General features: G+C 33.8%; 1 pseudogene; it reads left to right on the forward strand.

Moving 5' to 3' along the window:
• The first annotated feature begins 2719 nt into the window (after positions 1–2719).
• Positions 2720–12135, forward strand: LOC149552034 ((S)-8-oxocitronellyl enol synthase CYC2 pseudogene; annotated as a pseudogene).
• Positions 12136–17765: the final 5630 nt, after the last annotated feature.

A 17765-nucleotide genomic window follows, 5' to 3' on the forward strand; every position in this document is an offset into this window, starting at 1 on the left:
GGAGCTGCCAAGGGCAACCCGGGAAGAGCAGGATGTGGAGGTGTTCTTAGATATCATATGGTAAATGTTATTGATGCTGTTGCAATCCCTATTGGTCACTCGAATAGTCATATTACTAAAGCTATTGCTACCCTTTATACTACCATCTTAGCTGTTGAGTTGGGGTACTCCAAATTATGGTTGGAAGGTGATTCTCTGAATATTATAAATATCCTTAATAAAAAAAATACTACCTCTTGGTCTATAGAGGCAATGGTTATGAAAATCAAAACTCTTTTTCAAAATTTTGAAAAGGTGGTCATCTCCCATACTTATAGAGAAGCCAATGGGGTTGTTGATTGGATAGCTAATCACGCAGTTCAAACAAGGCAAAAGATGAGGTGGCTCGATGACTTGCACAAACAAGTGGATCTTAAAGTGATCATTAATTATGATGTTATTCATTCCAGAGTGGGAAAGATTTTCTTGAATTAGAAATTTAATGATTTGTGTGAGTGGCCTTACAATTTTCAATTCAACATTCCCAAGGAGGTACATTCATGTGAAGGCTATATGCTCTTTGCACGTATCCTCAGAAGGGCATTCTCAATATCATGTCACAAAAAATTGGTCTCACTTCTTTCTCTCTGCTTTTGATATCTACGTGTCTCTAGTTTTTAATCTACTCTGCAATATGGGAGGTGAACCAAGGAAGCAGGAACCCAAAAACTGTGATGATTGGAAGGCTAGGTAGGATGTTTGGAAGATTCTCTAGAAAGGGAAGGTGACCAGCTACCTGGAGTAGTTGCATGGATTCAAACACCATGTCACCACTACCTTCTTTAAAAACAGGGCTAATGACAAAGTTACCCTACATGGTATGTTTGTTAAGCTGACTGAGCAATTCATTGCCGAAGTCACCAATCTTCCCATGAAAGGTATCAAGTTTTTGAAGCAGACTAGTATTTCCAACGTGGCCTACAAAAAATTCCTGAAGATGGAAGAAGAAGAACTACAATTGGAAAAGAGCGGCAACTTCTTTGATGTGCAACAGATAAAAGGTATTTGCCGTGATGTGCTTGGTTGTATTTGTGAATATTTCATCCTTGATGGTAGAAGTAAAAGGGTGCACAAATTCCACTTTGTTTTCCTTAACCATTTCAGGTACAAGGACAAAATCTCCTTCCATTTCTATTTGTAGTTTTCTTTGCTCCAAAGTTTCAATGCCCATAAAAAGAAATAGTCTTGACCCATATTACATGAAGGTCTGATTTTACTCATTGAGGGTTTTTGTAAAAATAAGTCCATTGCTTCGTCCCTTTCCATTGCCAAGCATAAGAGTCCTAATCTGGTTATAGGAAAAATGGATGAGAGTGTTAAAAAGATAACAAAGGTTAAACTGAAACCCTCCAGTTCTCAAAGACATATTGAGGAAGAGGACATTGAGGTGGAGAGCACTAATGGCTCTGATAAGGAGGCCCCTGAGGAAGAGGAGGGTGTTAGAGTAATTATTTGTTCTAACTTATTAATTAAATCACTTTGATTTAATTAATTAAGTTGCCTATTACTCTAGTTTTCTTAAGCTATCTTGTAGGTGCATATAATTAATATTTTATTAATTATATTGTGCAACCCTAGCTTTTTTAGGCTTTAGTTTCCCTTTTCGGGTTTCACGATTCCTTTATAAGGATTCACCTCTTTGTATTTTAAACATTCACTTATTGGATTATATGAGATATTGCTCTTTGCATGTCCATAAGATGGATTTGGCTTTTTGGCCTCCTTGATTTTTCCTTGCCTTTGTTCTTTGCTTCATCCATGTGACAGGGTTATGCATGCAGGTGTTCTTGGGAGATTAGTTTTTCACCTAATCTAGTGGCTCCGCTGCGGTTTCTTAACCGCGGCAGCTGAAAACAGCCGAAAAATAAATTATTTTTTTTGCAATTTTTTTTTTCCGCCTCGTATTGTGTGCAGGGGGCCGTACGGCCCTGTCGGACAAAAAAATTTGCCTCCCAGACCAACGGTGTCCAAAATGGACAAATTTTATATGGATTTTGACTGCAAACGGCCTTCTGAATCCAATGGAAGCGTCCGTTTGAGCCCAAAGTGCTCCAAAATTTTTTTTAAAAAAGTTGTCCGTACAGCCTCCCACTGCTCCGAAAAATGCAGCTTCTGAAACGCTTCAACAAACCACGAACAGCAAGCAACAAGCTTGCTCTGATACCATGTTAGAATCTGAAAAGATTAATAACCCAGAAAACTAGTGCAAAGAGTAAATATCTAAACTATGAATGCAAATGATACAAAATCAAAATAGCATCATAGAGTTAGTCTCCAAGAGAGTAATGCAAATGCTTGAAGCAAAATAGCATTAAGAGGATGCAAAAATAAGAGATACAAATACAAGCCAAGTAGCATGCTTATATAGGCAAGGAAGAGAGAGGAGGTGGCAACACCAACCAATGAGGAGCAACCATCTATCGGACTAAAGATAGCAAAGTATCTTCCCAAGATAGCTAATGGATGCTCACATGTAGGAAGGTGACACCTCACAACCATTCACCTAATAAGACATGCTTTATTAACCTAAGCGAGATTATTAAAAGTGTAGGAAAAACCTAGCAAAATAGGAAAAAATAAAAAACTACACTAACACCCCCCCATAAGCGAAGCTTAGGTGGATGTAGAAATGGGTCCCGGCAACGAGGCCATGTTAGGTACCCAAGTACAATGCAAGAAGATGCAAAGCGGGGAAAGAAACTGCAGCGGAGCCGCTAGCGGTCACCGCTGGCGGTCCGCCAGCGGCTCCGCCGGCGGTTCCCGCCGCGGCCCCACCGCAGCCCCACCCGTGGCGGCCTCCGCTCCGCCCTCCCACCACCCGGCCTCCGCTCCACCGGCGGTGCGGTGGTGGTGGAGTTTTTTTGTTTTTTTATTATTTTTTTATTAAAAAGAAATAATTTTTCATGCATTTCAGAGGGCCTGGTGGTTTTTTTCTCCGTAACTTGAGCATACGGATGTATTTTTTCGATCCGAAAAATGCGCCGGAAAGCTGGTTCCGAGACGGAGATATTAGTGCAGGCTTTTTTGAGTTTTGATGTAGTTTGGTTGCCTATTTTGGCAGTCAATGTCGGATGTTCTATTTTGCACTCCAGGAGGCGTATCTTGAGCATCCGATCTTCGATTTTGGACTTCTTTATATCGTTGGAAAGCTATTTCTATGCTCTTTCTAGTGATGCTGGTTTTTGTTCCAGATTCTGTTCCAGGCACATCCTATTAAATCTTTTGCATTTTAGCATTCTGGTGGATATCCTGTTTGTTTCAGGTCTGGGGATCGATTTTGTTGCTTCAGTTGCTTCGTTCTATTTTTTCTGATCATTGTTGATATTCATTGTAAGCATTTTTATGCAACGCACTGAGATAAAGTGCCGATCTTGCGTTTCGGGATCCTTTTCATCATTGTGATTCGTTGTACTCGCACTATTTTATAAAGTGCCATGGGGAGATAGTTGTTTGCCGCTTATAGGCCCTCTTTCTCTAATTCCTCATGCAGTGTCGATGACATGTGCCTTTATTGGTGTTTTGTACCTCACTCTTGATGTGTTTGGCTCCTGTGTTGTAGGAGATTCTTGGCCCATCTTTTCAGCTGCCTGTCACCTCACCTGCCTTAAGGGGAGGTTATATTACTGTTCTATGCTTCTTTGGTTGATGGTTCGTGCCTTCTATTTCCATGGAGGTTCCTTTGGTTGATGGTTCGTGCCTTCTATTTCCATGGAGGTTCTTCAGATCAGCATTTTGATAGAGTTTTGCGATTCTTCATGCTTCAATGATTCTCTTCTGATCTCTTTGTTCCTTCTTTTGGAACATTCTTTGCTATCTCTTTTTGGAGTAGGGTTTTTCCCATGTGGTTTTCTCTATTTCTCCTCTTTATAGAGATTTTGTTGTGATTGGGTACCTGATCTGGCCTTGTTGCCGGGACCCAATTCTCTTTCATAGCTGTGCTAGGTTAGCTTCCTCCCAAGCTTCGCTTAAGGGGGGGTGTTAGAGTAATTATTTGTTCTAACTTATTAATTAAATCACTTTGATTTAATTAATTAAGTTGCCTATTACTCTAGTTTTCTTAAGCTATCTTGTAGGTGCATATAATTAATATTTTATTAATTATATTGTGCAACCCTAGCTTTTTTAGGCTTTAGTTTCCCTTTTCGGGTTTCACGATTCCTTTATAAGGATTCACCTCTTTGTATTTTAAAAATTCACTTATTGGATTATATGAGATATTGCTCTTTGCATGTCCATAAGATGGATTTGGCTTTTTGGCCTCCTTGATTTTTCCTTGCCTCTGTTCTTTGCTTCATCCATGTGACAGGGTTATGCATGCAGGTGTTCTTGGGAGATTAGTTTTTCACCTAATCTAACAGAGGGGATAGATGCTGGGGAGTTTAGCTCTAACCTGGATGGTTACCCAAACTCGAAAGACAATAATGAGGAGGGGAGAGAGAAAGATACTGCAGAGGTGAATTTAGAATAGAGCAAGTCTGAAAATGAGGACACTCATCTCGAGTCTAAGGGAGGTGATAAAGAGAAACAAAATAATGATTTATCCATTTTGAGTGAGGAGGAAAACACGGGGAAAGCTTCCACTCCTTTGAAGAAGACTAAGGGACATGATAAGGTGGGACAGAGCCACCATACTCAAGAGGAGCCTGGTGAGATGGAACCGTTGAATGGGGGGATTCATATTGATAAAGATGGCCCTATTCCACACACCATTGTTGATGATGCAAGTGACTCCCCGGAGAGGGAAACCAGTCTTTCCTTCCTCCACTCTGCTAAACAAAAAGTTGATTCTTTCCTTCAGGTTGACTCCTGGTTATATAATGAAATAATGGGGCTAAAGAAGAAAGTGGATACATTGCATCATAACTAGGAGGTTGACCGAGCTATTATTCAACACATGGAGGAGCAAATGGGAGATATCCCAAAAAAACTAAAGGAATACAAGCAGAATCTTAGACTGCTCATCAGGGAAAGTGGAACAAAAATGGAGCAAGTTACCTCAAGCATCTATGCAGCTACAACAACTTTGGGTAAAAGAGTTAATGAAGGAACCATATCTTTGGAGGGCCCATGCAAGAGGACAAGACAAAGTTCGAGGAAAAAAAGCTTTGATTGATGCTGCTTCTTCGACTACTAAGTCCATCCAAGAAATGGCTAAGATTGGTAAGGAGGCTATGAAGATGATTACAGAATTGCAATAGTTTCCTGGGTCTTCTTTTCTGGTCGGGTTCCTATGTAGGTCCTGGTTGCTGGTTGGTTCTTCTGGTTCTTGTGTTTGGTCCTGGTTTCTAGATTTTAGTTTTTTATACATACTGTCAATTCCAGGTCCTTGTAAAACATGGGTTTATTATCTAGACTTTATTAGTGGTTTCAGGTCCCTATAAAACCTGATTTTGATGCTACTTTTTAGTAGGTTTATAGACTCTTTCCTTTTGGTTAGCGTGTTTTTTCCTTTTTTGAGGATGTAAAAGGGTTTTGAGGTTCCTTCAAAACTTGTTTTTGCCGTAATCTAAAACATATATTATTTTAACTTAATTTTATTTATGCACTCCCATGAACACATTTTATGTTTTCAATAATAAGTATAAAGATAATTTCACTAGAGCACACTTTCATTTACCTTTTATTAATATATATTATTACATAATTATATATTTTGATAGTAGTTTAATTCAATGTGATAAACAGCAATAAGAACAAATTTAAATATATTTTTAATATTTAATTAAATTTAAATATATTTAAAATGTTCAAACAAATATATATAAGTTAAAGTATTGTCAAAAAATTCATTTTCAAGAATAATAGGCATGATTTTTTTCAATTATAGACAACAACAGTTAATGGAAAATGTCCACCTAAGATCAAAATTTCTAAAGGCTTCAATGTTTATCTAAGAATTAGAGGCATATAACCTTCATTTCTTTGAATGAACAATTATATATTTTCAAAATTGATTCAAACATTCAAAACATAAGAAAAGGTACAAGATTTAGCAAATTATTTGAGATATGATATGTGATTTGGAGAATGTAAATAATAAAAGTGAAAAAAATACCTAGTTAGCAAATGTAAAGGTAATTTTTACAATCTTTAGCATAAAATTTTATACCTACTAGTTTAAAATGAAATGGGTAAGTTGACTTTGAAAATAAAAGTATTATTTTCATATAAACCCTTACCTATTTTGAAAGGGTTAAAGCCATGCAACTCCAAAATCTATCTGGAAACACATATTTTTTAAATTATGTAAATCTTTGTTGAAAGCCATAGTCTCCAGTGAGAACTTGTATAAGTAAATAAAATAAGATTTTTAAATAAGATAGACCAGTTGAGAAAAGATAGGGATCAAATACATACATGGTAATAATCATGACTAGAATAATTCTTTAAAAATATCATTCTTTACAATCATCCCATATAAGAGATTAAAAATTTCACCTAATCAAATATTAAAAAATTAATTTGTTGAAATCATTAAGTTAAAAAACTTATATCTATATTTATGAAACATGAAATTTATTATACAAAATATAAAAGTATAATTAGTTTTAATTGGTGGAAAATAATTCATTTATTCAATAGTTAAGATGACTAATTCATAATGTGATGCAGTAGTACTTAGCCTACTGCAAGTACTAATAAGATAAATTAAATTTGATTCTATTGATCATTTAAAAAACTAAGCAATTTATTTTTATAAATTTTTTTGTTATTCCATCCTTAAGTCCTAATGTTAATTCCAAATTACAAAGTTATACATTATTTTTTACCTAAAATCTTACACAAATTCTATACATGTATTGGTTGGCTAGTCATATGGAGATGTAAAAATGAATAATAATATTTGACAATGTTTTAGTCAACTTCAATGCTTTTAATGTACTCGATAGAAAAATGTGACCATGTCTATCTAAACTTAGAGTGGAAATATAATCATGGATGAGAAAAATGTTGTTAGACAAATACTATGACTATCATTCTATAATTGAATTGCTATGACCCATTCACAATAGATCTCTAAGTAGTTTGATATTACATGTTAGAGAAGCAAAGAAGAAGCTTATTCACCTCCTCATTTATAGTTAATTTAAAAGATTTATTTTAATTAATAATTACTAATTTGTATATATATTAAAAAGTTATTTGTTTATTATTGACAATTTTTTTTAGATATTATCAATAAAGTTAAAAATATAACTACTTTCAATTATTAATATATTTTTAAAAAGTAATAATATTTTTTTCAAATATATAATTTTGGTCAATAGACATTGATAATATAATAGGAATTTTATTTTTTCTTTCATTAGATCTATACGAGGATTGGGAAGAAAGAAAATGCATCTATTGTAATAAGGGATGTGTTGAAATGGAATGACACTTGATCTTTGAATGTGTGGCATACCAAGATAGCTGGGAGTAGTTTGAGGATAATTTGAAGGAGGTCCAATTACACCAAATTTTTAATTAAACAAAACTACATAAAAGTTGCAAGCGTCTTAAAGAAAATTCATAACAGGCAAGCTGATATTGAAAAGAACATGAAAAGGGTCCCATATGTTGGTTGGTCTCGTGGATGTCATTAAAATACCTTCATTCATTCATTCATAGTACACTTTTCTATTAAAAAAAACATATTCTAATTACGGTGTTGTGTGATGGAATCTATGTTTGCCAACTAGCATGCAATTCTAAAAACAAAACAAGTGGCTTGAACAATCCATGCCTTTGCACACTTGTTTACCTATCAGACCTTATGAGAAGGTCCAGGGTTGCACCTTTATGAAAAAATTGAATAATCTTATGGTTCTCAAAGTCTATATGCTTGAACAGAAGAAGAAACTAGCCAGCTTAAACAATTGAATTGAGATAAACTAACTACTAGGTGCTCTGCTACTCACACTGCTATTGAGTGACAAGCACAAAAAAGGAGCTTAGAGCCATATTTTGTATCTTTAGAAAGTTTTTTTCTCTGTACATTGGGTAATCTGGTCATTATTTTGAAATATTTCTGGGGATTAAAAATGTCAAAGAGTGACTGTGTTAAAGTATCTATTGAAGCTGATTCTTGTGTTTCATCATTTGATAATATGAGTGTAATCATTTATTTTCTTTAAGCTTTAAATAAGTTTTAAAATGCTTGAGCTGCTATTTATATAACTTTTTGTTTTATGAGTTTTTATACCCCTTGATTTAAAAAGGTAAAAGAAAATGTCTTTCTTATTTACAACCACTACAATATCATAGCCCCTTCTCCAAATACATAATAACACAATAATTTAGAGTTCCCTCTTTTATTAATTTTTTAGAATATAAATTAACTTGTGTAGTTTTTTAGTCAAATTTATTTACTTATAATTTACAAGTAGAAATTTACAAGAATCCATCTTACTCAATTATGCAATTCTCTGGATTATGTGTCTTTTATGCATATCCCTCGTGAATGGAACTATGTGGCTGATTGTTTGGCTAAATGGGCTTTTGAGCATGGGATGACTTGGAGCATTATTGATCATAGGATGCTTCCCCTTGATTTATCTCAGATGTTGGTTCAACTTGTGGACCAAGATAAAACTCTGTAGTTCTCTTTGTTTCTTGTGTTGTTCTGCTCTCTTTGGTATTCAATAAAAATTTTACCCCTCTTTTAGTTCAAAAAAAAAGAATGAATGAAACAAAACATTTACGACATCTAAATTATACTCACAAAAAAATTCAACTTCTTTACAAGATCACAAATCCATCAACATGATAATTTCTCATCCTACAATCCCCATCATTTTAAATATTTACTGCACATAACTTTACAATATAGTAATAGTAATTTCTGATCCTGCACTTCCTAGTGTCCTAAAATTTTATTTCACATATCTTTCTTTTGCAAAGTTGTAGATGATATTTTCTTCCTCAATTTCTAACCTTCTAGAATTTTATCAACATTGACCAACTTGTCTCTATCATATTAAATCTTGCTTCTTTCTTAAATCAACGTTTAAATTCCTTTCAAGCAACTAGACATAAAGCCAACTTAACATAAGTCACCCCATTGTTAATGAGCTTGACATTCTTGATTGTTCAAGGTTCATGTTTCATTAAAGGTAAGAGCTCAGAAAATCCTTGTAGAATTAGATCGAATTGATTCTTATTTTTCAATTATCTTTATTCATTGTTTGCAAATTTGTTGGACTAGTCCTACTGCTTGCAATTCTCTATTTAGTGGATGAAATAGCAATGTAAATATAGATATTCCACCCATTATGCATCTCCATCTCATGTTTTGGTTTACATGCTATGGCAGGTTAGCATTTGGGTTTTTTTTTGGAATAGGCACTCTTGGTTCTAGAGCTGTAAGTGTTTTAATTGTTCGTATGTTTCATTTATAATCTTGCTTTATGTTATAGAGATTTAAGGTTTAAACTATAAGATAATCAAAGACAAAAAAGTAGTTATCAACGCTACTTGCTATATTTCTCTACAATGGAACCCAACTCCTTAATTGAAGTCCTTTGTAGGAAACAACTATTAATTTTATTGAATGTCTCCAAAGAGACAAATAATGTTGATTAGGATTTTAATTTCCATGAAAGATGAAAATTTAGCTGTAATAAATGTTAATTAGGGTTTTAATTTCCATGAAACATGAAACTTAGCTGTAATAAATGTTAGTTAGGGTTTTAATTTCCAGGAAAGATGAAACTCTAGCTATAATAGGCTCCAGGTACTTCAAATATTTAACATGAAAAATCATTTGTGAACATAATAAATTAAAACAACATAAAGTGTAGGGTCAATTTGTAAACACCTATTTTTATGAATCAATCAGTTTATACCATTTTTGGGAGGGAAAATATATCTGTGTGATTTTGATAAGTTTGTAATCTTTTAGTTTTGTATAATTGGTTGTGGAAAGTTGGAAACAAAATGATTTATTTTAGCTCTTGAAAAATGACTCATATTTGAATCAAATCAAAGATAGATTGTTGATAAAGAGGGAAAGTGATTAAGTGGCCCTAAGTGTTGTTAAGGTGTTCTGACCCTTTCATCTTTGATTTAGTAATGAAGTTCTAGATTTGACTTTTGACTTCTAAGCGATCCATAAAAATTTTAACACCAAAATATGTTCAATTTTTGTCACTCTTTGCTCATTCCATCCATAGTCTGAAGCAAACAATAGAAACTTGTAAGTTAGAACCATTCATCCATAATGTAGAGAAGAGAAGCCTGATAGATCTATTTAAAAGTAAGAATATATAATTTAATGCTTACTATGGAATTAACAAAAAGCCAAATCCATTGTGCCATATTTTATAGGGTAAATTATATATATTAAAAATTCAATGCAGTGAAATTCTTTTAATAAATACAAAATGAATCCTATTTAACTTTTTTTGTGTGTTAATAATAGTAGCCACATCAAAAGCAAATTCTACATATGCTTGAAGGATACAAAGATAAACATAGATTTGAAACTAAAAAAATAAATTCTCCAAATAACAACAAATTATGCTTTTTTTGGAAATATCATTTTTAAAAATTTTTATCTAATCTCTACCAATTGACAGCCTCCTAATTTTTGAGATGAAATCTATAAGACATTATCCAAGTTCCAACACAACAAAATCCTTATTTAGAATCTAGTCTGAATTTGTTATTATAGCTTCACATGCTATGATTGCAATGCTCTTAAATGCCTAAATTATGTTCCAATGATCCCTGCTAAACTCTAAGAACTGGGATTATGGACAATGAATGAGGGCCCAAGACGACTTATCCTAGATGAGCAATAGAAGCCCATTATGCTAATTTTTGTTTCCTATTTTTATTTTTTATATTAATTTTATTTAAGCTCTCATTTTTGGAGTAGAATGCAACATATTGTTGTTACAAAGAAAGTAACAACCACTACACTGCAATCCATGCCTTATTGCATCCATGATTTGCCACCAACATATTATATTATCTAAAGGTATTGTATGAAAATATAGACATTAACCTAATTTGCATGTCCAGCTTGGAGTAAACTTTGGGGAAATGTTGGTTATATGGAAATGAGATATATATCCTTCCTCTACTAAATGTCAATTATCCATTTCTAATCAATAGAAGTGAATATTCCATCATCACTCAAATAGGAAATAATGAGTGCTGCAATATTTGGGCTTTCTTATCTTGTATTATCTAGTAAAGTCTTGTATGTGACTTTTATCTACATGCCGGGAAGAATCCAACAAAACTTTGAAGGCTCAGAAATAAAATCTAACAAGCAAAGAGTTGCCTTGATCATTGGAGTCACAGGAATTGTGGGTAACAACTTGGCTGAAATCTTGCCTTCCTCTGACACTCTCGGTGGACCATAGAAAGTTTACAGTGTTGCAAGGAGACCTAAGCCTGATTGGTCTCTAGATAATCCAGTTGAATACATTCAATGTGATGTGTTGAACTGAGAAGAAACCCTAGAAAGGATTTCTAGTTTGAAGGATGTGACTCATCTTTTTTAGGTTTGTTGGGTTAGTAGAGAGACAGAGGACCAGAACTGTGAAACCAATGGAAGAATGTTCAATGATGTCTTAGATGCACTACTACCTAATGCCAAAAATCTTAAACATATCTGTCTCCAAACTGGTACAAAACACTATTTGGTTTCATTTGATAGTTTGACCAATGGAAAAATTCAGTCACATGAGCCACACTTTCTTGAAGATCTTCCTAGGTTACCTCGGCCTTATTTCTACTACACACTTGAAGATATATTGTTTGATGCTGCCAAGAGGAAAAGGGTACTAACTTGGTCCATTTATTTCCCTACAAACATTTTTGGCTAGAGCTTAATGAACATCATTGGTACTCTTTGTGTCTATGCTTCCATTTGCAAACATGAGAGGCTTCCTTGTGAATATTCGAGCAATAAAATCACTTGGGGAATAATTTATGGATGCATCTGATGCTGAATTGATTGTAGAACAAGAAATATGGGTTGTTGTGGAGCCTAATGCTAAGAACTAGGCCTTCAATTATTCTAATGGATATGTGTTCAAATGGAAAAAACTATGGAAACACATTGCAAAGAAATTTGAGCTAGAAATGTTATCATATGTGTAAAGACTACCCCTACAAAACCAATGCCACATCAACGATCTCCATATAATGTGGAATATTCAATGAGAGTTAGAGTCATTTGAAAAGTTACTAGTCAACATTAGTTGATTAACTATCATTAAGTTTATCAAAATGATACATATACATATATGCTCAAATCTACAAGGACGTCATAATTCAGTTACCAAAATACCAAGATGCACTGATTATGTCATTGATTTGGATAGAAGCTCCAGAACCTATCTAAGAATAGAAGGATGAGAATATTGTAGGAGTTATTTACCACCCTACCATGAAGTTGTTAAGCTTCCCCAGACTCTTTCTTGACATGAAAGATACCCAGCCTGACAACGAGGAAGACTAAACAAGTAAAACTAAGAAGAAAGTAATGGAGTTGTGTAGTAATGAGAATCTTATTCTAAAATTAATATACTACATAGACACTCACAACACCACATAATTAGATTAGTATCCATCTCATCATAATTTAAAAAATTATCCTTATTATCAACTCACATCATATATGCATGTGAAACATGTAAAATTAGAATCATAAGCAATCCATAATGTGGCATCCTCAACGAGCCATGCAAAAATCATCATAAAATCATTATAAAACTTTATCAGCCTATCATCTTCTATTTCATACATATAGAAACATTATACCAAGACTCTCATAACACAACATGATTCTTATTGGCATTCTATACATATAAAGGAATGTAAACATCCACTTAATTATCAAACATGTCCATCTCATAACACTTCATTTATTTGTTCATATAGTTTGATACGCCATTTGCTTCAAGAACTATAAATATGGGAAACCTAGAAATGATAAAATATTCACTCTTCTTGGCTAATGGAAACATCTATATTCAATATATGGCATGTACACTATGGAACGAAAAACAAGGATTAAAGAAGCCAAAACATCCTCTTAATATTCTTTATCAACATATTAATGTTTTCCATACTTCAAAAGTATGTGATCCTTTCTTCTACTCTTTGAATTATTTACATTGAATAGTGTGTATTTTTCTCTACTTTGTTTAGGCATCATCTAAGAGTTCATAAAATTTAAACTATTTTTATTCCAAACCATTCCACATAACTCGTGGGCCTCCAATTTTTACAGATTCTATCTTTATAGAGTTTGGTACTATAAGTAACATTTTTCTTGAAATTGCACTCGTCCTAGAATCTTGATTGACAACAGTGGGTTATGCATTTGATGACTATTCGAGAACCAAAATTTTATGATTATCTATCCATATTTAAATATGTTTACCACTACACAAGTTTTATATGGAGCCTCTAAGTAGAAGACATTATAAGTTACAATAGGAAAGATGGTATATGAAACAATGTGTTCTCAAATTCCATGATGGCATTCACTCAAAATAATGAATTGTGGCTGTTTTTTTCTTAACAGCTCTTAAAAACTCCTAAAAGGTGTTCTAACTAAATGTGATTTCCTTATGAAGACATTTGTTCCAAGATTTTTAGTTAGTAATGGATGCATTTGATGGAGGAGTCATCATTTAACACAAGGGACTACTTTGTTGTGATTACTAATGGCGTACATACTTTGTCCATTTGATGGCTATTGTCTACTTAGTGGAATGAACAGGTCTGACTCCTACACAATCTGACCCATTTGCCTCATAGGTGACTAGCCAGGCCTTCTAAGTTACTAAGTTCATTTCGTTAAGCAGACAGCAGCTCAAATTTCAAGAAAATTTACAATAACATGCTACTAACTTCTACCAACATAAACATTTCCATTCATTTCCACACACTCATAATTCTAAAATGAAGCACGAACATCAAGCATTTGACAAAAGAATTAATAACAAGGAACCTAGGTTGCTGCTCCAATATTTTCCCAAAAACTTCTCCCTTCGAATCAGTAGTCAATTTTCCAATGATATTAAAGGTTGCAGTTTCTCCTCTGACAATTGGATTTGGATCGATATCCACCACCTCCGAAAACATATTAAATGGGACCTGACATGGGAACTTCCCTTTCTTGAATCTCCAAGAAAATTCACAAATTTAGGGGTGTATACTCCATAGCATTGCATGGGGGTTTGTTACTTGTGTTCCCTCGATTTTTCATATTTTGCATGCACAGCTTTTGGAGGGAATACTGACTTTTGGTTCTACACCCAAATAAGAAAACCTTCAATGAACCTTCAATGCAATGTATTTGGTTGAACCTCTTCCACAATTAAAAGAAGCCACTAAAAATTTCTTGGCATTGTTGAACACGTAGATGTACTAGTATAATTACTAATACATATATTAAACATAATAAATATAGATCTAAAAATATTAAAATTAGAAAATAAATATAAATTAGTAATATTTGCAAAACTCTTAAATTTATAAATTGAAACTTTTATTTGTGTAAAAAAATATAAAATAAAAAAATAATTATAAAGTAATAATTGTACCTCAACAAAGTGCAATTCTTACATCTATAGGAATAGAACGAAGAAAGATGGGGAGAGTTTTTTAAGTAAATCTACACCTTTTTGTCTTATTTCATACAAATTGGTTATATGTGTCTTATTTAGAGTATATACTATTTATTATTTCCAAGATTGGTGTCTATTCAATGTGTTACACAATCAAATCATACCATGAATAAATGTAAGATGAAGAATAAATTGTGATTTAACTTCTACATATTGTCAAATGGCAATTTTTTGTAATTATCTAGATATGTTATGCATTGGAGTGAACTATCTTGTTGGAATTGATATAGTTCACCGACAAGAAAAAATCAATGCAACAAACAAATATTAACCATATCCAACCGATCCCACATTGAATTTAATTTAATTTGTATGGTAAATTATTAGTGGTGGAGTCTAAGCCTATCCATAATGTCAATGGAAAGTTACAGGGGTGGAATGAAAAAGTAATTGACAACATTTAAATTCAATTTGCAATTGGATGGTAGGAAAGGACTAGAATTAATAGAAATGCCAACAAGTTCACTTGGAGTTTAGATTAAATTAAGAATAATTCTATTAATGTCCATCAAACTGGAATTTCTATTGGACAATGAATAAGCAACATAATGTAATGCATTTTTCCAAGGGTGCAGTAGGTACAAAGATATTTTCAATAACAGACACATTTTTAAATTTTGAGGGCTTAAACATTACCTAGATATTACACGGTCATGTGAAAAGATGAGTTCTTTTGGGTTTGGTTATGTTGCCCTATATTTGAAAACTACACACTAGTTTTTAATTCATTTTAGACCTAATTAACTAAATTATATATATATATATATATATATATATATATATATATATATATATATATATATATAGCTTTTTTCTTCCAAAAGTTTTGGGATGTCACTTGTAATGATTTGCTTACTTCTTTGGAAGAATACTGCAATGCTTTGGAATTTAAATACTACAAATAGTACATTAATTCCCAAGATCAAGGATCCCATCTCATTGGTAGATTACATACTCATATTACTATGTAATACAATTTACATTTTTTTTAACTAAGGCTATGTATTTGGGAATACAACCTATCATTGGGAAAATCATATCTTGAGAATAAGGTGGATTTGTCCTTGATCAAGAGACAATGGATGTTACACTCATAGCTCATGAAGTCCTTCATTTCATCAATTATAGTGAGTCTATTGCATTTGTAGCTAAGTTAGACATGATGAAGGCATATTTTAAACTTAGTTGGTATGTTCTCCTTAGGTTCTTCAAACATTTGGATTTACAGATAAATGGTGCAAATGGATTCGAGCATATATCTTTGGTGCCTTTTTCAATCATTATAGAAGGTTCTCTAATATTTTTTTCCATCTACACAAGGAATTTAGCAAGGAGATACATTGCATCTCATTATTTCTAGACTCAATTGAGTAAAAGTTCTTGTATCAATATTTTGGATCATACTTTGTGATCCATCATCAGGTGTTAGATTGGTGACCGATCAGGAAAGTACTGTACATACTTCATAAATAAAAAATTTTGGGCAGTAGCCGACATGGTAGTTGACATATTATGGCCGACATATGGCCGACATGTTATAACCCTAAAGTGGTTTAATACTTGTATAAAAGGGCTTAGGGTTGGGTATTTTTCATAATGTTCTGATACGAAATTGGTTCTTGCGGCGGTATTGAGTTGTAAGGGATTACGAATTGTAATCAGATTGTAATCACTGGATTGTAATAAGATCGGACTTGCTGTTTGGTGGATGTAGCCTAGGGATTGGGTGAACCACGTTAAATCTTGGTGCCTTGTGTTCATTTCTGTGTGTTTTATTATTTTTTGTTATTAGTTATATTTGCATGTAGTTTTTATTTCTGTCCGTGGTTTATCCTAACAAGTGGTATCAGAGCCTAGTTGTCTTTCAGTTATCCTCTGCAAGAAAGTCTCACGATTAAGTGGGAGTCTCACGGTTGAGTGGGAGCGATGGCAGATGAGGGTAAGTTGAGGGTTGACAGGTTTAATGGATAGAACTTCCAGTTATGGAAGATGCAAATGGAAGACTATTTGCTAAGAAGGATTTGGGGGCAGCAAAACAAATCCTTGGTATGAAGATTTGTAGAGATAGGAAGAACAGAACATTGACGCTATCTCAAGCTGATTATGTTGAGAAGGTGTTGCAACGTTTCTCTATGGAGAATGCTAAAGCTGTCAGCACACCTTTACCTAGTCATTTGAAATTGACTAAGGAGATTTGTCCCAAGACACAAGAAGAGGAGGATAATATGTCCAAGGTACCCTATGCTTCAGCTGTAGGAAGTTTGATGTATGCTATGGTACGCACTAGGCCAGATATTGCACATGCAATGGGAGTCGTTAGCAGGTATATGAGTCATCCAGGATTTGAGCATTGGAATGTTGTCAAGTGGATTCTCAGATATTTAAGAGGGACATCCAATAAGTGTTTATACTTTGGGGGCTCTGCTACTGATTTACAGGGCTATGTTGACTCAGATTTGGTTGGAAATATTGATACCAGGTGGAGTACTACAGGTTATGTCTTTACTGTTTGTGGGGCAGCCGTGAGCTGGGTTTCTAGGTTACAGAAGATTAATGCTCTCTCCACTACAGAGGTAGAGTATGTTGCTGCTACAGAGGTAGCCAAAGAGATGATATGGCTTCAGTTCTTCTTGGAAGAATTGGGACATCCTCAGAAGGATAATTATTTGTTCACAGATAGTCAGAGTGCCATTCATCTTGCTAAGAATTCAGCTCTGCATTCTAAGACCAAACACATACAGTTGCGGTACCATTTCATTCGGTCAGTTTTGGAGGATGGACAGTTAAAGCTGGAGAAGATACATACCAATGACAATCCAGCAGATATGTTGACAAAGGTTGTAACAAGGGAGAAGCTGAATTCCTCTTCAGCTTCAGTTGGTCTTTTAGACTAAACATGAATAAAAGAATAGCAGAGTCCAAGGTGGTTTGATCCAGTGGGAGCCCCATGTGGTATTTGTATTGCTACAGGATCAGTCTCCAAGTGGGAGATTGTTGTTTAGTGTGGAGCCTGATCAGTCCCCAAGTGGGAGATTGTTAGATTGTGGTGACTGATCAAGAAAGTACTATACATACTTCATAAATAAAAAA

This window comes from Cupressus sempervirens, chromosome 6, assembly GCF_028749045.1.
Source record: "Cupressus sempervirens isolate cs-2001-9-10 chromosome 6, ASM2874904v1, whole genome shotgun sequence".
NCBI lineage: Eukaryota > Viridiplantae > Streptophyta > Pinopsida > Cupressales > Cupressaceae > Cupressus > Cupressus sempervirens.